This window comes from Mobula hypostoma, chromosome 7 (genome assembly GCF_963921235.1).
Source record: "Mobula hypostoma chromosome 7, sMobHyp1.1, whole genome shotgun sequence".
NCBI classification, from domain to species: Eukaryota; Metazoa; Chordata; class Chondrichthyes; order Myliobatiformes; family Myliobatidae; genus Mobula; species Mobula hypostoma.
The window spans coordinates 68,863,983-68,882,457 of NC_086103.1; the positions used below are offsets into that span (position 1 = coordinate 68,863,983).

At 43.0% G+C, this 18,475-nt stretch overlaps 1 long non-coding RNA gene across 1 annotated transcript; it reads right to left on the reverse strand.

Annotated features, from left to right (window-relative positions):
- Nucleotides 1-264: 264 nt before the first annotated feature.
- Nucleotides 265-15,854, reverse strand: LOC134348945 (uncharacterized). Its single transcript, XR_010018534.1, has 3 exons — nucleotides 15,806-15,854; nucleotides 3,455-3,620; nucleotides 265-1,149 (listed from the first exon to the last, which is right to left on the reverse strand). It is a non-coding gene; the product is annotated as an uncharacterized LOC134348945 (long non-coding RNA).
- Between the last annotated feature and the right edge of the window lie 2,621 nt (nucleotides 15,855-18,475).

Sequence of the window (18,475 nt, forward strand, 5' to 3'; positions counted from 1 at the left end):
TATCGGTGAATGGATATCAAAATTCACATCCAGTTTTGTTGAAATCGATCATAGCTTCCTCCCAGACTTGCATTGTAATCGCTTCCTGACTATCTAATTTTCGAGCATATCATTATGATGAAATTGAGGTTACAAGTTTCTCTTACGTGGGCGTAATTAAATAATGCTATATAAATTGCATATATTATCATTGTACTTTTGGAATACATTTATTTTAGAGAAAAATATAAAGAAACAATAGTTTGCATATGAAAACATTTTTAAATGGTATTTGTAAAGCATCCATTCCAGTATTTTATTTTTGACATATTGCCTGGATATATTAAGGCTGCAATGCTGAAGACTGTTGCTGTGGAAATTATGATGAAGCCACTAGGTACTTTTTTTTAAATGGCATACCAGTGGGGAACCTGTTTCTCGAATGATGATATAGATAGATAGATATATATACTTTATTAATCCCGAGGGAAATTTGTTTTTGTTACAGTCGCACCCAACCAAGAATAGAGCGTAAATATAGCAATACAAAAACCCCCAACAATGAAACAACAAAATATAAACTATGCCAGATGGAAAATAAGTCCAGGACCAGTCTATTGGCTCAGGGTGTCTAACTCTCCACGGGAGGAGCTGCACGTTTGATGGCCACAGACAGGAACGACCTCTCGTGCCGCCAAGTGTTGTATCACGGTGGAATGTGGCCGAAGTCCAACAGTAAAAAGTTCAATATCCAGTCTACAAACATGTTCCTCGATAGTAATATACCCCGGATTGCACCATCTGTTGTTAGCCAGAACAGTAAGCACCCAATTCCTTTACGCTTACCGCTCTCAGAGTACTTCCGGTCAGCCGGAACAGTATTACCCACCGAACTCCTCTTCTCCAAAAGTCTCTGTTGTCTCGACCCGGTTCTCTTTCCTCAGCTTTGTGATCCCCCTCTGCATCCTCTGTGTGTTTTCCTCCGGATTTCAGCAGGGGTGTCCGCCGCTCTGCTCGCTAAACCGGCTGGTATTTGCTGGTCCCTGGAATACACAATGCGAGCTTGCTTCTGTCCCACGTGTCGGGATGTAACCATTTCCAGCGCTAAAGAAAACCCAAATAAAACTCTGTCTACCAGCATGTTAGAGAGGGTGCAGCTTCGATGTGTTACTGTGAGAAAAAAAAAATACAAAAAATAACGTAAGTTAAAAAGTAAGAAGAATAAAGAAAGAACGATTGGAACGGCTGTACCAGGCTGCATGCACGACTGGCGCATGCGCACTAAAAAAAATCATGCAAGCTTAGTTACACACCTGGAAAGAGTATGAAAAAGATCAACTATCTCTATCAAATGAAAACATAGAAGGCACTGCCAGGAAAATGGAAAAAGTTCTATTTCAGCTGATTTCATTGATTTCTGCTCTAATGGAAGCAACACATATAAAAGTTGCTGGTGAACGCAGCAGGCCAGGCAGCATCTCTAGGAAAAGGTGCAGTCGACGTTTCAAGCCGAGACCCTTCGTCAGGACTAACTGAAGGAAGAGTGAGTAAGGGATTTGAAAGTTGGAGTGGGAGATCCAAAATGATAGGAGAAGACAGGAGGGGGAGGGATGGAGCCAAGAGCTGGACAGGTGATAGGCAAAAGGGATACGAGAGGATCATGGGACAGGAGGTCCGGGAAGAAAGACAAGGCTGGGGGGGGGGGGATAAGTGCCAGGAGGGAGATCAGTGCGGAGGGATGGGGGGGATGAATGGACAAGGGAGTCGCGTACGGAGCGATCCCTGCGGAATGCAGGGGGGGGGAGGGAAAGATGTGCTTACACTTCCTCCCTTACCACCATTCAGGGTAAGCGGAACAAGTGCTACACATGCCCTTACACTTCCTCCTTTACCACCATTCAGGGCCCCAAACAGTCCTTCCAGGTGAGGCAACACTTCACCTGTGAGTTGGCTGGGGTGATATACTGCGTCCGGTGCTCCCGATGTGGCCTTCTATATATTGGCGAGACCCGACGCAGACTGGGAGACCGCTTTGCTGAACACCTACGCTCTGTCTGCCAGAGAAAGCAGGATCTCCCAGTGGCCACACATTTTAATTCCACATCCCATTCCCATTCTGACATGTCTATCCACGGCCTCCTCTACTGTAAAGATGAAGCCACACTCAGGTTGGAGGAACAACACCTTATATTCCGTCTGGGTAGCCTCCAACCTGATGGCATGAACATCGACTTCTCGAACTTACGCTAATGCCCCACCTCCCCCTCGTACTCCATCTGTTACTTATTTTTATTCACACATTCTTTCTCTCACGCTCCTTTTTCTCCCTCTGTCCCTCTGAATATACCCCTTGCCCATCCTCTGGGTTCCCCCCCCCAACTTGTCTTTCTTCCCGGACCTCCTGTTCCACGATCCTCTCGTATCCCTTTTGCCAATCACCTGTCCAGCTCTTGGCTCCATCCCTCCCCCTCCTGTCTTCTCCTATCATTTTGGATCTCCCCCTCCCCCTCCCACTTTCAAATCCCTTACTCACTCTTCCTTCAGTTCGTCCTGACGAAGTGTCTCGGCCTGAAACATCGACTGCACCTTTTCCTAGAGATGCTGCCTGGCCTGCTGCGTTCACCAGCAACTTTTATATGTGTTGCTTGAATTTCCAGCATCTGCAGAATTCCTGTTGTCTGCTCTAATGGACTTGCTCAATAAAGCTACAAGGGATATGTTGTTCCAAATCTCTCCTGTAGGAATCTGCATTTTTGCCTGTACCCTTTCTCATGTACATATATGGTAAGAAAAAGCAATATGGCAGCAATGGCATCAAGCATTGTTTAGTCAGATGCTCCTTACACACATTGAGCTATGCAACGTAAAATTTCAACATGCGCTGTGCTTGTTCTCGAGCCACTGGTTAAATTAAAACTCAGTTTTGAGCTACAAGTCAGTTTTGCAGCATATGCTACATAGGTCCCATAGATCTTTGTATGTATCAAAGTCATTTCAATGTGATCTGATTTCTTATGAAATAGACTGAAATCCACTGACAGAAGACCAAGCTTCCAAGGCTTGAAAATAAAAAAAAATTGGCAATGTGATGCATGGCATAATAGTAATTAATCTACATGCTACAAATATGTTGCTATTACGCAAAGTTTGTATGCAGTATACAACTCTGAGAATCATTTTCCCCACGCACAGCCACAAAACAAAGAAACATGGAGCCCGTTCAAAGAAAAACATCAATCTCCCTCCCCCACACAAGCAAAAAAAATCGTGCAATGGACAACAAAAAAAGGAGTGAAAACACATCATATAAAAGCACAAAATCAAAAGGCATATTTCACTTCAGCTCAGTGCTCATTATCTGATGGCCACCCTGATTCAAAATCACCTAAACTAGCAGCAATAAAGGAACCACCAGAAACCAGAACACAATACACTGTGAATCTAATCTACAAACCACGGTAATTAAACCTACTACCTTGAGGGATGGAGTCGATCATGGGCTCGCACCCCGTCTCCAGGCTTCCTGGTGTCCATGCCTCTTGGTGCCTTCTTGGAGCCAGCAAAGCACCAGTTTGCCCAATGGACCCAAAAACACAGCGCCAGAATGTACATAACAGACTCCAACAGTAGCAGAACCTCATCTGAAATAAAAAGAAGGCGTACAAGAAGTGAAAAGAGCTTTGAGTTTTGGAAGCCATCTAGAGGATGTCACCTGTGGTAACATTGTTCTCTGGCGCCATCTTCTTCCGGAACATTGAAGTGATTATGGATTTAATTCATGGAATTATGAAATTACGTGCAAAGTTCAGAATGTATGAGGTATTTAAATCCAATATTATGAGAAATAAACCCACAAGCAAGTGGTAAAACAACCCACAGCATCCAAATATGATTATAATTTCAGACTTAACTATTCAATTCCCTCTCCATGTATAGTTAGTTAAATTGAAATTAATGCTTACAGTTTGACATTCTGTAATAGACAATAGGTGCAGGAGTAGGCCATTCTGCCCTTCGAGCCAGCACCGCCATTCACTGTGATCACAGCTGATCATCCACAATCAGTACCCCGTTCCTGCCTTCTCCCCATATCCCTTGACTCTGCTATCTTTAAGAGCTCTATCTAACTCTTTCTTGAAAGAATCCAGAGAATTGGCCTCCACTGCCTTCTGAGGCAGAGCATTCCACGGATCCACAACCCTCTGTGTGAAAAAGTTTTTTCTCCGTTCTAAATGTTCTACCCCTTATGCTTAAACTGTGGCCTCTGGTTCTGGACTCCCCCAACATTGGGAACATGTTTCTTGCCTCTAGCGTGTCCAATCCTTTAATAATCTTATATGTTTCAATCAGATCCCCTCTGATCCTTCTAAATTCCAGTGTATACAAGCCCAGTCGCTCCAATCTTTCAATATATGACCTTTCCGCCATCCCTGGAATTAACCCAGTGAACCTACGCTGCACTGCCTCCATAGCAAGAATGTCCGTCCTCAAATTTGGAGACCAAAACTGCACACAATACTCCAGGTGGGGTCTCAGCAGGGCCTTGTACAACTGCAGAAGGACTTCTTTGCTCCTATACTCAACTCCCCTTGTTATGAAGGCCAACATGCCATTAGCTTTCTTCACTGCCTGCTGTACCTCTATGCTTACTTTCAGTGACTGATGAACAGAACACCCAGATCTCATTGTACTTCCCATTTTCCTAACTTGACACCATTCAGATAGTAATCTGCCTTCCTGTTCTTGCCACCAAAGTGGATAACCTCACATTTATCCACATTAAACAGCATCTACCATGCATCTGCCCACTCACCCAACCTGTCCAAGTCACCCTGCATTCTCATAACATCCTCCTCACATTTCACGCTGTCACCCAGCTTTGAGCTATCTGCAAATTTGCTAATGTTACTTTTAATCCCTTCATCTAAATCATTAATGTATTTTGTACATAGCTGCGGTCCCAGCACCGAGCCTTGCGGTACCCCACTAGTCACTGCCTTCCATTCTGAAAAGGACCTGTTAATCCCTACTCTTTGTTTCCTGTCTGCCAGCCAATTTTCTATCTATATCAGTACCCCACCCCCAATACCATGTGGTCTAATTTTTCACTTATTTGGGAGAGAGAGCGCCCGTGGTATGTCAAATTACCAGATGTGTGAGTAGTCTTTAGGGTACTGTAAGTCTGTGTCTTTATCGATGCTTTGCTGCACGCTTGAATGCCTGGTGATCTCATCACTAATAAGATTTTGGTTTAAAAATCAATCCCGGCTTTAAGTTAATTCCTGTTACACAATTGATTCTATTCTTGAGATAGGGAGGACAGAAGCAATTGCAGAATTCTATCGCCATTTCTTATTCTACATGATACTCTCTTCTCTTTTGGAAGTGCTCAATTATGAGGCCGGGCAAGATTATCCCATTTGTAACACCCAAAGACCGGTGGCCTCATACATATTCATTGCAAATGAGCTACAAGTGTTAATGTTCATTATTTTCCCAACATTAATGTTCCATCAGGCTTATTATTTTACCAAAATTAGAAAAGCATGTTGATTTCTTCATACAATTAGATAATTGATTCCTGCAACTTTGTTTCTCCACTCAGTTGGAACATGACTGGTCTGTAAATGGGCATCTATCGACAGCATTATCTGAAAGAAAATCTCCGCTTTAGTGTCATCACCAAAACAAAGATAAATTACTGTTGATGCTGCACGTCTGTAATAGAAACAGAAAATGGAGCAGATATGCAGCAAGTTTCAATAGGTATATTTAATGCCAGAGAAATGTATACAATATACATCCCGAAATTCTTTATCTTCACAAGCATCCACAAGAACAGAGGAGTGAATGACAGGTAAATGTTAGAACCCCAAAGCCCCGCCCCAGCCCCTCCCTCCCATGCACAAGCAGCAGCAAAGCAACGAGCACCCCTCTCCTCTCCACCACCAAAAAATCATCAGTGCCGTCCACCAGGTACTCAAGCGTGCAGCAAAGCATCAGTAAAGATACAGACTTACAGTACCCCAAAGACAACTCACACACCCGGTAATTTGACGTACCACAGGCTCCCTCTCTCTCTCCCAAATAAGTGAAAAAGAGATGTCCCTGTTTCACAGCGCGAGGGGAGACATAACAAACAACATTTTAAAAAAAGCTCAGGCAGCATTTCTGAGGAAAGGAACAAAAATTAAAATTTAGGTTAATGACTGCTCAGCACAACTAGAAAAAAGTTAATAATAAACAAGTGCTAAGGGAGCAGAGAGAGAGGGAATACTGGAGGAAAGGATTCAAAAGAGCGGGTCATCTTTAAGATGGAAAACAAGAGATGGAATAACAAATGGTGTAGGAGATAAGTGAAAGACAAACTTGGGTGGCACACTGGTGCAGCAGATAGAGCAACCACAAAGTAGTCCCAGCAACTCAGATGTGATCCTGACCACTGGTGCTGTTAAGTGAGGTCTGCAGAGGTGACTGCAATGGTTTTTCCCTGGGTGGTCCAGTTTTCTCCCAGTCCCAGGAAACTGCTGGCTGTTCAGCTGATTATCTGCTGTACCATCGTCACTATTAGAAAACCTATAGCACATTACAGGACCTTCGGCCTATAAAGCTGTGCCAAACATGTACTTACTTTAGAAATTACCTCGGGTTAAACATAGACCTCTATTTTTCTAAGCTCCATGTAGCTATCCAGGAGTCTCTTAAAAGACCCTATCGTATCCACCTCCACCACCATCGCCAGCAGCCCATTCCACACACTCACCACTCTCTGCGTAAAAATCTTACCCCTGACCTCTCCTCTGAACCAACTTCTAAACACCTTAAAACTCTGCCACCTCGTGTTAGCCATGTCAGCCCTGTGAAAAAACCTCTGATCCCTGCTTCTCATCATCTTATACAGCTCTGTCAGGTCACCTCTCATCCTCCGTCGCTCCAAGGAGAAAAGGCCAAGTTCACACAACCTATTCTCATAAGGCATGCTCTCCTATCCAGGCAACATCCTTGTAAATCTCCCCTGCACCCTTTCTATAGTTTCCACATCCTTCCTGTAGTGAGGTTACCAGAACTGAGCACAGTACTCCAAGAGGGGTCTGATGAGGGTCCAATATCTGTGGTCCACAACCTCCGGGCCGCGGACCGATACATTGCCGCGAGGTATGCAGTGGTGCAGCAGTAGTCGGAACGCACCCAGCACATCTTTAAGAAAAAAAAAGCCAAAATAAACAAGCTAATTAATTAGGTGCCGCCCGGCACGTAAATATCGGCCAGATCAGAGGCAATGCGTCACCTCTGATCTGGGCTGACATTTACGTGCCGGGCGACACCTAATTAATTAGCTTGTTTATTTCGGCTTTTTTCTTAAGTATGTGCTGGGTGCATTCCGACTACTGCTGCACCACTGCATTCTTCACGGCAATGTATTGGTCCGCGGCCTGGAGGTTGGGGACCACTGTCCTATAGAGCTGTAACATTACCTCTCGGCTCTTGAACTCAATCCCACGGTTGATGAAGGCCAATGCACCATATGCCTTCTTAACCAGACTGTCAATCTGCGCAGCAGCTTTGAGTTTCCTATGGACTGAGAACTCAAGATCCCGCTGATCCTCCACATTGCCAAGAATCTTAGTATTAATACTATATTCTGCCAGCACATTTGACCGACCAAAATGAACTACTTCATACTAAGCTGAGTTGAACTCCATCTGCCACTTCTCAGCCCAGTTTTGCATCCTATCAATGTCCCATTGTAACCTCTGACAGTCCTCCACACTATCCACAACACCCCAACCTTTGTGTCATCAGCAAATTTACTACCCCATCCCACCATTTCCTCATCCAGGTCATTTATAAAAATCACGAAGAGAAGGGGTCCCAAAATAGATCCCTGAGTCACCCCACTGGTCACCAACTTCCATGCAGAATATAACCCATCTACAACCACTCCTTGCCTTCTGGGGGCAAGTTAGTTCTCGATCCACAAAGCAATGTCCTCTTGGATCCCATGCCTCCTTACTTTCTCAATAAGCTTTGCATTGAGTACCTTGTCAAATGCCTTGCTAAAATCCATAAACACTACATCCACTGATCTACCTTCATCAATGTGTTTAGTCACATCCTCAAAAAATTTAAATAGGCTCATAAGGCATGATGTGCCTTTCACAAAGCCATGCTGACTATTCCTAATCATATTATACCTCTCCAGATGTTTATAAATCCTGCCTCTCAGGATCTTCTCCATCAACTTATCAACCACTGAAGTAATACTCACTAGTCTATAAATTCCTGAGCTATCTCTACTCCCTTTCTTGAATAAGGGAACAACATTTGCAACCCTCCAATCCTCTGGAACCTCTCCCATCCCCATTGATGATGCAAAGATCTTTGCCAGAGGCTCAGCAATCTCCTCCCTCGACTCCCACAGTAGCCTGGGGTATATCTTGTCCGGTCCCGATGACTTATCCAACTTGATGCTTTCCAAAAGCTCCAGACCATCCTCTCTCTTAATGCCTATATGCTCAAGCTTTTCAGTCCACTGTAAGTCATCCCTATAATCACCAAGATCCTTTTCCGTAGTGAATACTGAAGCAAAGTACATATCATTAAGTACCTCTGCTATCTCCTCCAGTTCTAAACACACTTTTCCACTGTCACATTTGATTGGTCCTATTCTCTCACATCTTATCCTCTTGCTCTTCCCATACTTGTAGAATGCCTTGGGGTCTTCCATAATCCTGCTCACCAAGGTCTTCTCATGGCCCCTTCTGGCTCTCCTAATTTCATTCTTAAGCTCCTTCCTGCTAGCCTTATAATATCTAGATCTCTTTCATTACCTTGTTTTTTGAACCCTTCATAAGCTTTTCTTTTCTTCTTGACTAGATTTTTCAGCAGCCTTTGTGTATTGTGTTTTCTGTACCCTACTATCCTTTCCCTGTATCACTGGAATGTACCTATGCGGAACACCACGCAAATATCTCCTGAACATCTGCCACATTTCTGCCTTACATTTCCATGGAAACACCTGCTCCCAATTTATGCTTCTGAGTTCCTGTCTGATTGCTTCATATTTCCCTTTACTCCAATTAAAGGCTTTCCTAACTTGTCTGTTCCTAGCCCTCTACAATGCTATTGTAAAGGAGATAGAATTGTGATCACTATCTCCAAAATATTCTCCCACTGAGAGACCTGACACCTGACCAGGTTCACTTCCCGATACCAGATCAAGTACATCCTCTCCTCTTGTAGGCTTATCTACATATTGAACCTTCCTGAGCACACTTAACAAACTCCATCCCATCTAAACCCCTTGCTCCAGGGAGATGCCAATCAATATTGGGAATGTTAAAATCTTCCATCACAACAAATCTGTTATTATTGTACCATTCCAGAATCTGCCTCCTTGTCTGCTCTTTGATGTCCCTGTTACTATTGAGTGGTCTATAAAAAACACCCAGTAAAGTTATTGACCCCTTCCTGTTTCTAACTTCCACCCACAGAGACTCAGTAGACAATCCCTCCATGACTTCCTCCTTTTCTGCAGCCATGACACTATCTCTGATCAGCATTGCCACGCCGTCACCTCTTTTGCTTCCCTCCCTGTCCTTTCTGAAACATCTAAAACCTGGCACTCTAAGTAGCCATTCCTGCCCCTGAGCCATCCAAGTCTCTGTAATAGCCACATCATAGCTCCAAGTACTGATCCACACTCTAAGCTCATCCGCTTTGTTCATGATACTCCTTGCATTAAAATAGACACATCTCAATCCATCAGTCTGAGCGCATCCCTTCTCTATCACCTGCCTATCCTCCCTCTCACACTGCCTACAAGCTTTCTCTATTTGTGAGCCAACCGCCTCTTCCCCAGTCTCTTCAGTTTGGTTCCCACACCCCAGCAATTCTAGTTTACACTCTCCCCAATAGCCTTAGCAAAGCTCCCTGCCAGGATATTGGTCCCCCTCAGGTTCAAGTGCAACCCATTTTTTTTATACAGGTCATGCCTGCACCAAAAGAGGTCCAAATGATCCAGAAATCTGAATCTCTTTCCTCCTGCTCCAATCCCTCAACCACTCATTTATCCTCCACCTCACTCTATTCCTATACTCACTGTCACGTGGCACAGGCAGTAATCCCAGGAATACTACCTTTGAGGTCCTGCTTCTTAACTTCCTTCCTAACTCCCTGTAGTTTGTTTTCAGGACCTCCTCCCTTTTCCTACCTATGTCGTTGGTACTAATATGTAACACAACCTCTGGCTGTTAACCTTCCCACTTCAGGACATCGTGGACGCAATCAGAAACATCTCGGACCCTGGCACATGGGAGGCAAACTAACATCCGTGTTTCTTTCCTGTATCCACAGAATCGCCTGCCTGACCCCCTAACTACAACGTCCCCTATCACTGCTGCCGTCCTCTTCCTTTCCCTACCCTTCTGAGCCACAGCGTCGGACTCTATGCTAGAGGTGCGAACACTGTTGTTTCCCCCAGGTAGGCCGTCCCCCCAAGAAGTATTTATTGTTAAGGGGGACAGCCACAGGGGCACTCCCTATCATCTGACTCTTGCCCTTCTCCCTCCTGACTGTTATCCACTTATCTGTCTCCGGAGGCCGCACTGTGACTACTTGCCTATAGCTCCTCTCTATCACCTCCTCACTTTCCCAGACCTGACGATGGTCATGGAGCTGCATCTCCATTTCCCTAACGTGGTCCCTAAGGAGCTGCAGCTCAATGCATCCAGTGTAGATGTGGCTGTTCGGGAAGCTGGGTGTCTCCCAGACATCCCACATCTGAAACCCAGTACAGAACACCCGCGTCAAAGATGCACTTCCTATTCCTAGTCTTCACAAGTAACTTACTTCATCTCGACCCGTTGAGCCAAAGCCCTTCTACTCTGACTCCCTCAGCTCTGATGCAGGCTCTATAAAGCTGTCTTCTTTTTAAGTTCTTCCCACCGGTCTAACTCGCTGACATCCATGCGCCTGTGCTGCTGTGCCTGGATCAAACTGCTGAAGAAAAAATGCACTCCTTTTAACTTCTTCCCGCCAGTCTAACTCGCTGACATCCACACACCTGTGCAGACGTGCCTCGATCAACTGCAGCGCCCTGTTCCAATTGGTCCACAGAGTCAGTTGCGACCTGACCTATGGTGAACCCAATCCTACTGATAGAAAAGTAAAGAGGGAGTTAATGGACTTCTATGAAAAAGGAAGGAAACAGGATTGATTGTATTGCTCTGAGAGCCATTGTGTAGTTTTGATGGACTGAATGGCCTGCTTCAATGTAACTATGAAATATTAAATAAAACATGGATTTAGACAAACATACACTTGACAGGAGCATGGTCGTTCACAATACAGGTGTCCCCCGCTTTCCAAACGTTCACTTTACGACATTTCGCTTTTACAAAAGACCTACATTAGTACCTGCCTTTGCTAACCGAAAGAGGATTTTCACTTTTACGAAAAAAGACGCCCGCTTTAAACTTGTGTTTACCCCGCGAAAGACAATCATGACCATAAAGCCTTGCGCGGGCAGGTGTGTGCACGTGCATGTGCGTGCACATGCGTGTACATGCCGATTTTTTTCTACAAATTGCTTTTGGCTCAATCTTCCCGATTCTGTTAAGTGAAACTACACAGTACATACATTATTTCTACTTTATATAGGCTGTGTGTTTATCATATCATTCCTGCTTTTACTATACATTAGTGTCATTTTAGGTTTTATGCGCTATTTAGTATGATTTGGTAGGCTTTTTTTGGGTCTGGGAACACTCTAAAATTTTTCCCATATAAATTAATGGTAATTGCTTCTTCGCTTTACGCCATTTTGGCTTACAAATGGTTTCATAGGAACGCTCTACCTTCAGATAGCGGGGGAAACCCGTATATGCAAACTGAAAAATTATTTGGTTAATAACCCGGGACATGACCTCTTCTCATTGCTATCACCAAGCAGAAGTGTAACAAGAAACTTTGATGAGGATGGCTTGTACACCAATACTGAAGTATCCGAGGCTAGGATCGAGACACAGTTTCAAACTGGATCGAGAATCTGAACTCAAAACAAACACTCGACAAAATCACAAGCAGACTTACAGTTCAGCTCCAAACCTCAGTTCAGGTGCTTCTTAAATGTTCAATCCTTGTCACCCAAAACATGATTGCCAATTAGCAGGAATGTCCTGAATCTTCAAAGGAGCCATGCTAGCTATCCATACTCCAGCAATTTATAGTGTTTAAACCTCAAAAGCTGGCATGGATGATTGCATGTTGTAACAAGGAGTTACAGGAGCTTTAGGAAAAGCGTCTCCCCACTGCCATCAGATTTCTGATTGGACGATGAACCTATGTAGACCACCTGACTATTTTTTTTCTCTCTCTTTTTGCACTACAATTCTGAATTCTGAAATGCAACTGGCCCCTAGGATATCAGATAAGGGATTGTGGACCTGTACTTAATTAATTTAATTTTTATTTATATATTTCTAATTGTAATTTATAGTATCTTTATTGTTATGTATTGCAACATACTGTTGCCACAAACCAACAAGTATCACAACATCTGCAGTGATATTAAACCAGATTCTGAATTATTATTTGAAAATGATTTCCACATAGGTTACGATTAGTTAAATTTGTAAACTTATTGAGCTCAATTGCTTTCAACCAAATGAGGTCTGAACTCATTTCTGAAAGCCAATTTTCTCTGTAAAAAGTGAGTTACATCCCCATTTCCTTTCCTATTCAACCTCTTTATTTGTCAAATCCTTTAAGAAACTTGAGCCATTGACTCTTCTAATCATAACAGTTAACATTTTATCTTCCATTTGCCTTTCATCTCTGTCTTTAAATATTCCAAGTCTTCATTTTAAATATACCCTGTCACTTGGAGATCTGCACCCATCTTGCCCTAAAGCAGCCTTCTCACAAACACTACCCAGAGTGATAAGCACCTTGCTTCTTGATCATAATCACGCACTTTATCTTTTGTTGCCCTCATCGAACATCCGTGGGATTTATGCTGACTTCATGTTAATCATTTTCCTCATTTATTATGAGTGGTTCATATTTATCCTTGCCCACTTCTTTTAGCAAGCCCAACATAGACAACATGCAGCCCTTTGCCTGTTTCTTTGTCATTTCCGGACAGAAACTAATTTGATCTCCACAGGAGGAAATTGATCTAACAAATAATTCCAGGGAATGAGAATAGAGAGCCATAGGCTTCCATGAATGCTACAGAAATAGGCATGATTTTATTTTTAATTACCTGTATGAGTTTGCTTTCCTTAAGGACACAGTCAAGAAAATAGCTCCATTTATTTCTTAACGTGAACTATATTTTCATTCTGGATAATGGTTACGACTTGCATTGTGCTCTGGATCAACTATTTCCCCCTGGGATCAATAAAGTATGACTATGACTATGCTTTTCTGCTCAGGGAATCAATAAGATAAGAACATACAACTTGAGAGTAGGAGTAGGTCACATGGCCAGCATCTGTTTTGCCATTGAGTAAGACCATGGCTGATCTGAATGCAACCTCAGCTTGATATTCCTGCTCACTCATGGTAATCTTTCACTTCCTTGCTCTTTTATTGTATTGAGTACCCCTGAATATATTCTATCAAGTGTCCCAAAAACTTTTAAAGACTTTGCTTCATTGCCCTTTGAAAAAGAAAGTTCATCTTTAAATATGCATACTCTAGATAAAGTCTCACTAATTCTATATATAATTAAAACCGAACAACACTGCATTTGTTTTCAACTCCCTCAGTAATAAACAACAGTACTATTGCCTTTACTTGTGGCCTGCTGCACCTGAAAGCTAGCTTTTTTTGTGAAAGTTGTGTAGCACTAGTACCTTGGAGCTCTGCATTTAGACACAATTCTTTTATATTTATCTTCTAAACTGGACAGTCTCATATTTTTCCACCCTCCCCCTTGGATTACATTAGCAAGATTTTTATCTATTTAATTAAACCCTCTATATCTCCCCATTACCTTTACTTCCTACCCATCTCTGTGTCATGAGCAAATGTATCTTCACTGAAATATCTTTAATGCTTTCATCCAAGACCTTTCTACAAGTTGAGGCTGCAGTACCAGTCCCATGGCATGTGGCTGTTTGTTCCATGCCAACAAATCAAAATTTCCTTTTTATTCATACTGCCTGTTTCCTGTTTTCCAGCCAATTTTCCATCCACACCAAGATGTTACCTCCTACTCACATGCTTTTATTTTCAGCAATAACCTTTGCTGCAACACATTATAAATGCCTTCTGAAAATTTATGGATATAATACCTAACCATTCCACTTCATCCACATCATGTGTTACCTCTCCTAAGAAATTCAATGAATTTGTGAAATGTCATTTCCTTTTCACAAGGTCATTTGATTTAGCCTATAACATCTATTGTAGAAACTTATAACATTTTTCCTCTGACAGGTACTAAGCTAATTAACTTATAGTTTCTTCATTTCTGTTTTGCTCCCTTTTTTATATAAATGAGTTACATTTGCTACTTTCCAATTGAATGAAGCACTCCCACCTCAAAATCTAAGGAATTTTGGAAAGTATGACAATGCACCAATTGGCTTTTATTTTACACTCTTGCGATCATGGAATAAAGATATCAGCACACAAAGATCTATCAGCCAGTAACATCAACAATTTGCTCATTTGCAGGGCCTTTGTGACTAGTTTTTCCCAAGTTCCTTCATCTTATCCAATTTCCAATCTACAGCACTGGGAGGTTACCAACATTTTTTATACTGATGCAAAATTCTTGTTTAATTCAAAGATTCAAAGTACATTTATTGTATGCAGTATGGATGCAGTACACAACCTGAGATTCGCCTTGCCCACAGACAGCCACGAAACGAAGAAAACCTTGGAACCCGTTCAAAAGAAAGCATCAACCCCAGCCCCCATGTACAAAAAAACATGTAAAGTACAACAAAATAAATAAGTAAAATACATGGGATATAAAACACAAAATGAAAAGAGTCCAGGCATAATTCAGTTCAGCTCAGTGTTTGTTATCTGCAGTCCGCCCTGATTCAAAGTCACCCAAAACAGCAACACAAGAGGGAGCAGCCAGAAACCAGAAAACACGGTGGAAAGTAAAATGGAAAGAGCAGATTATTGGAAGGAAAAATAGAAGAGCAAACTATTATTTAAATGGTAAAAAAATGGCATCAATCTACTATGCGGAGGGACTTGGGGGTGTTCGTGCATGAATCATAAAAGGTTGGTTTACAGGAATTTATTTATTTAGATTTTGCATCGATCCCACAATGTGAGGGAGTAAAAATCTTGGCGTAATGACTCTGTTGCAATGTACAGACATGTGAATTTAAAAGGCAATGGCTTGTAGACAGAAGCTGTCCTGTAGCCTGTTGGTCCTGACTTTAATGCTGTGGTGGCATTTGCCAGATGGAGGCCGTGGAAAGCAGTTTATGATTGGGGTGACTGGTGTCCCCAGTGATCTTTCAGGCCTTTTACTGCACCTGCTGCTATAAATGTCCTCAATGGAGGGAAGTTCACATCCACAGATATGCTGGGCTTCTCCGTACCACTCTCTGCAGTGCCCGGAAATCAAGGTTGGTGCAGTTCCCATACCAGGCGGTTATACAGCCAGTCAGGATGCTCTCAATGGTGCCCCTGTAAAAGGTCTTATGGATTTGGGGGCCCATGCTGAAGTTCTTCAGTTGCCTGAAGTGGAAGAGACGCTGTTATGCTTTTTTTTTGCCACAAAGCCAGAGTGTACAGTCCAGGTGAGATCATCGGTGATATGTATACTGAGGAACTTGAAACTACTCACCCTCTCAGTTGCAGACCCATTGATGTTGATCGGGCCGAGCCTGTCTCCGTTCCTCCTGTAATCCACAATCAGCACTTTTCACTGTGTCAGGGTGTCAACTTCTCCTTTGTAGGCTGTCTCATTCCCGCTAGAAATAAGGCCAATCAAAGTTATGTCATCTGCAAATTTGATCAGCAGATTGGAGCTGTGTGTGGCAGCACAGTCATGGTGTAAAGAGAGTAGAGGAGGGGACGCAGGACACAACCCTGGGGGACACCTGTGTTAAGGGTCAGAGAGGCAGAAGTGAAAGAGCCCATCCTTACCACCTGTTGGCAATCCAATAGGAAGTCTAGGATCCAACTGCACGGGGGGTGGGGGTGCAGGCCGAAGTCTCTGAGCTTCCTGTCAAGTCTATGGGAAATTGTGGTGTTGAATGCTGAACTGTAGTCCAGGAACAGCATTCTAACATATGTATCCTTCTTCTCCAGGTGAGTGAGGACAGTGTGTAGTGCTGAGGCTATGGCATCATCGGTAGACCGGTTCTTTTGGTAAGTGAGTTGTAGGGGGTCCAGTGTGTGTGGCAGATGTAGTCTTTAACTACCCCCCCAAAGCATTTGCTTATAAATGAGGTGAGTGCGACAGGGTGCCGATCGTTCAGGCATGCTACCTTGGTTTTCTTAGGTACAGAGACAATGAAGGATGATTTGAAAACAGGAGGGCACTACACACTGGGAGAGGGAGAGATTAAAAATATCCATAAACACACCAGCCAGCTGTTCCGCACACACTTTAAGGACACGCACTGGGATGCCATCCGGCCCCACTGCCTTGCGGAATGTTCTACATACCTCAGCCTCGGAGATGAGGTGCGAGTCTCATTGGTGGCTTTCCTCAGGGGTTCAGTCCAATCAACCTCATCCTATCAGGTGCAGTCGGCTATCAAGAAGGCAAATGGAAATGCAAATAAGGTGCTGCATAAAAGACTTAACCATACGATAAGGATGCATAGAGTTGGGGGTGATGTATTAGCATGGATAGAAGGTTGATTAACTAATAGAGATCAGAGAGTTGGGATATATGGGTGTTACTCTGGTTGACAATCAGTGGTGAGCAGTGTGCCGCAGGGGTCGGTGCTGGGCCCGCAACTGTTCACAATATACATTAACAATCTGGAAGGGGGGTCCAAGTGTAGAGTATCTAAGTTTGCTGATGACACTAAAGTGAATGGAACAACAAATTGTGCAGAAGATATAGAGAGCCTGCAGAGAGATATAGATAGGTTAAGTGAGTGGGCAAGTGTCTGGCAGATGGAGTACAATGTTGGTAAATGTGAGGTCGTCCACTTTGGAAAGAACAATGAAAGAGCAGATTATTATTTAAATAGTAAATGATTGCAGCACGCTGCAGTGCAGAGGGACTTGGCAGTACTTCTGCATGAATCACAAAAGGTTGGTTTGTATGTGCAGCAGACTATCAAGAAGGCAAATGGAATATTGGCCTTCATTGCCAGAGGGATTGAATTTAAGAGCAGGGAGGTTATGCTGCAACTGTACAGGGTACTGGTGAGGCCGCACCTGGAGTACTTTGTGCAGTTCTGGTCTTCTTACTTGAGGAAGGATACACTGGCTTTGGAGGTGGGGTAGAGGAGGTTCACCAGGTTGATTCCAGAGATGAGGGGTTAGACTATGAGGAGAGATTGAGTCACCTGGGACTGTACTCACTGGAATTCAGAAGAATGAGAGGAGATCTTGTAGAAATGTATAAAATTATGAAAGAGATAGATAAGGGAGAGGCAGGGAAGTTGTTTCCACTGGTAGGTGATACTAGGACTGGGGGACATAGCCTCTAGATTCAAAGAAGTAGATTTAGAATGGAGATGAGGAGGAACTGCTTTACCAGAGTGGTGAATCTGTGGAATTCTCTGCCCAATGAAGCAGGGAGGGTACTGCAGTAAATATATTTAAGACAAGGTTGGATAGACTTTTGCATAGTAAGGGAATTAAGGGTTCTGGAAAAAGGTAGGTTGGTGGAGATGAGTCCATGGCCAAATCAGCCATGATATTATTGAATGGCAGAGCATGCTTGACGGGCCAGATAGCCTACTCCTGCTCCTATTTCTCATGCTCTTATGTTCTTATAATGTGATCTGCAGCTCATTCCACAAACCACAGACCCAGAACTTCGACAGCATCCTCCGAAAGCCTCAAGGGAGAGAGAGACAGACAGACAGACAGAATATTTGAACACGGAGACTTCCCTTTGGGAGCAGCGACTGAGAGGGAGAGAAAGACCATCACACGCAGACATCTTATGCAGTTCCTGGTTTTCCATTGGTAATTTTGCCAAACATTATCTATAACCCCAGTACTCATTTTACTTACTCCTTTTAAAATATCTGTAGAAACATTTATATCTGATTTGATATTCCTGCCTGGTTTTATCCTATAATGTAATTTTTCATTCCATATAGCCATTTTTTCTTCTTATATTCTGTCTTTCAAAATAATATTTATTGTCTTTGTTTGATACTGTCTTTGATTTTTTTTAGTTAATTACAGATGTTGGGACCCTCAGCTAGGAATTTTATTTTAGCGTTGTATGCATTTCTACTGTGTATTCTACAAGAGCTCCATAACGCTTACCATAACATCTCAACAGACCAGTTCTGCAAGATAATTTTTTAACTTATTT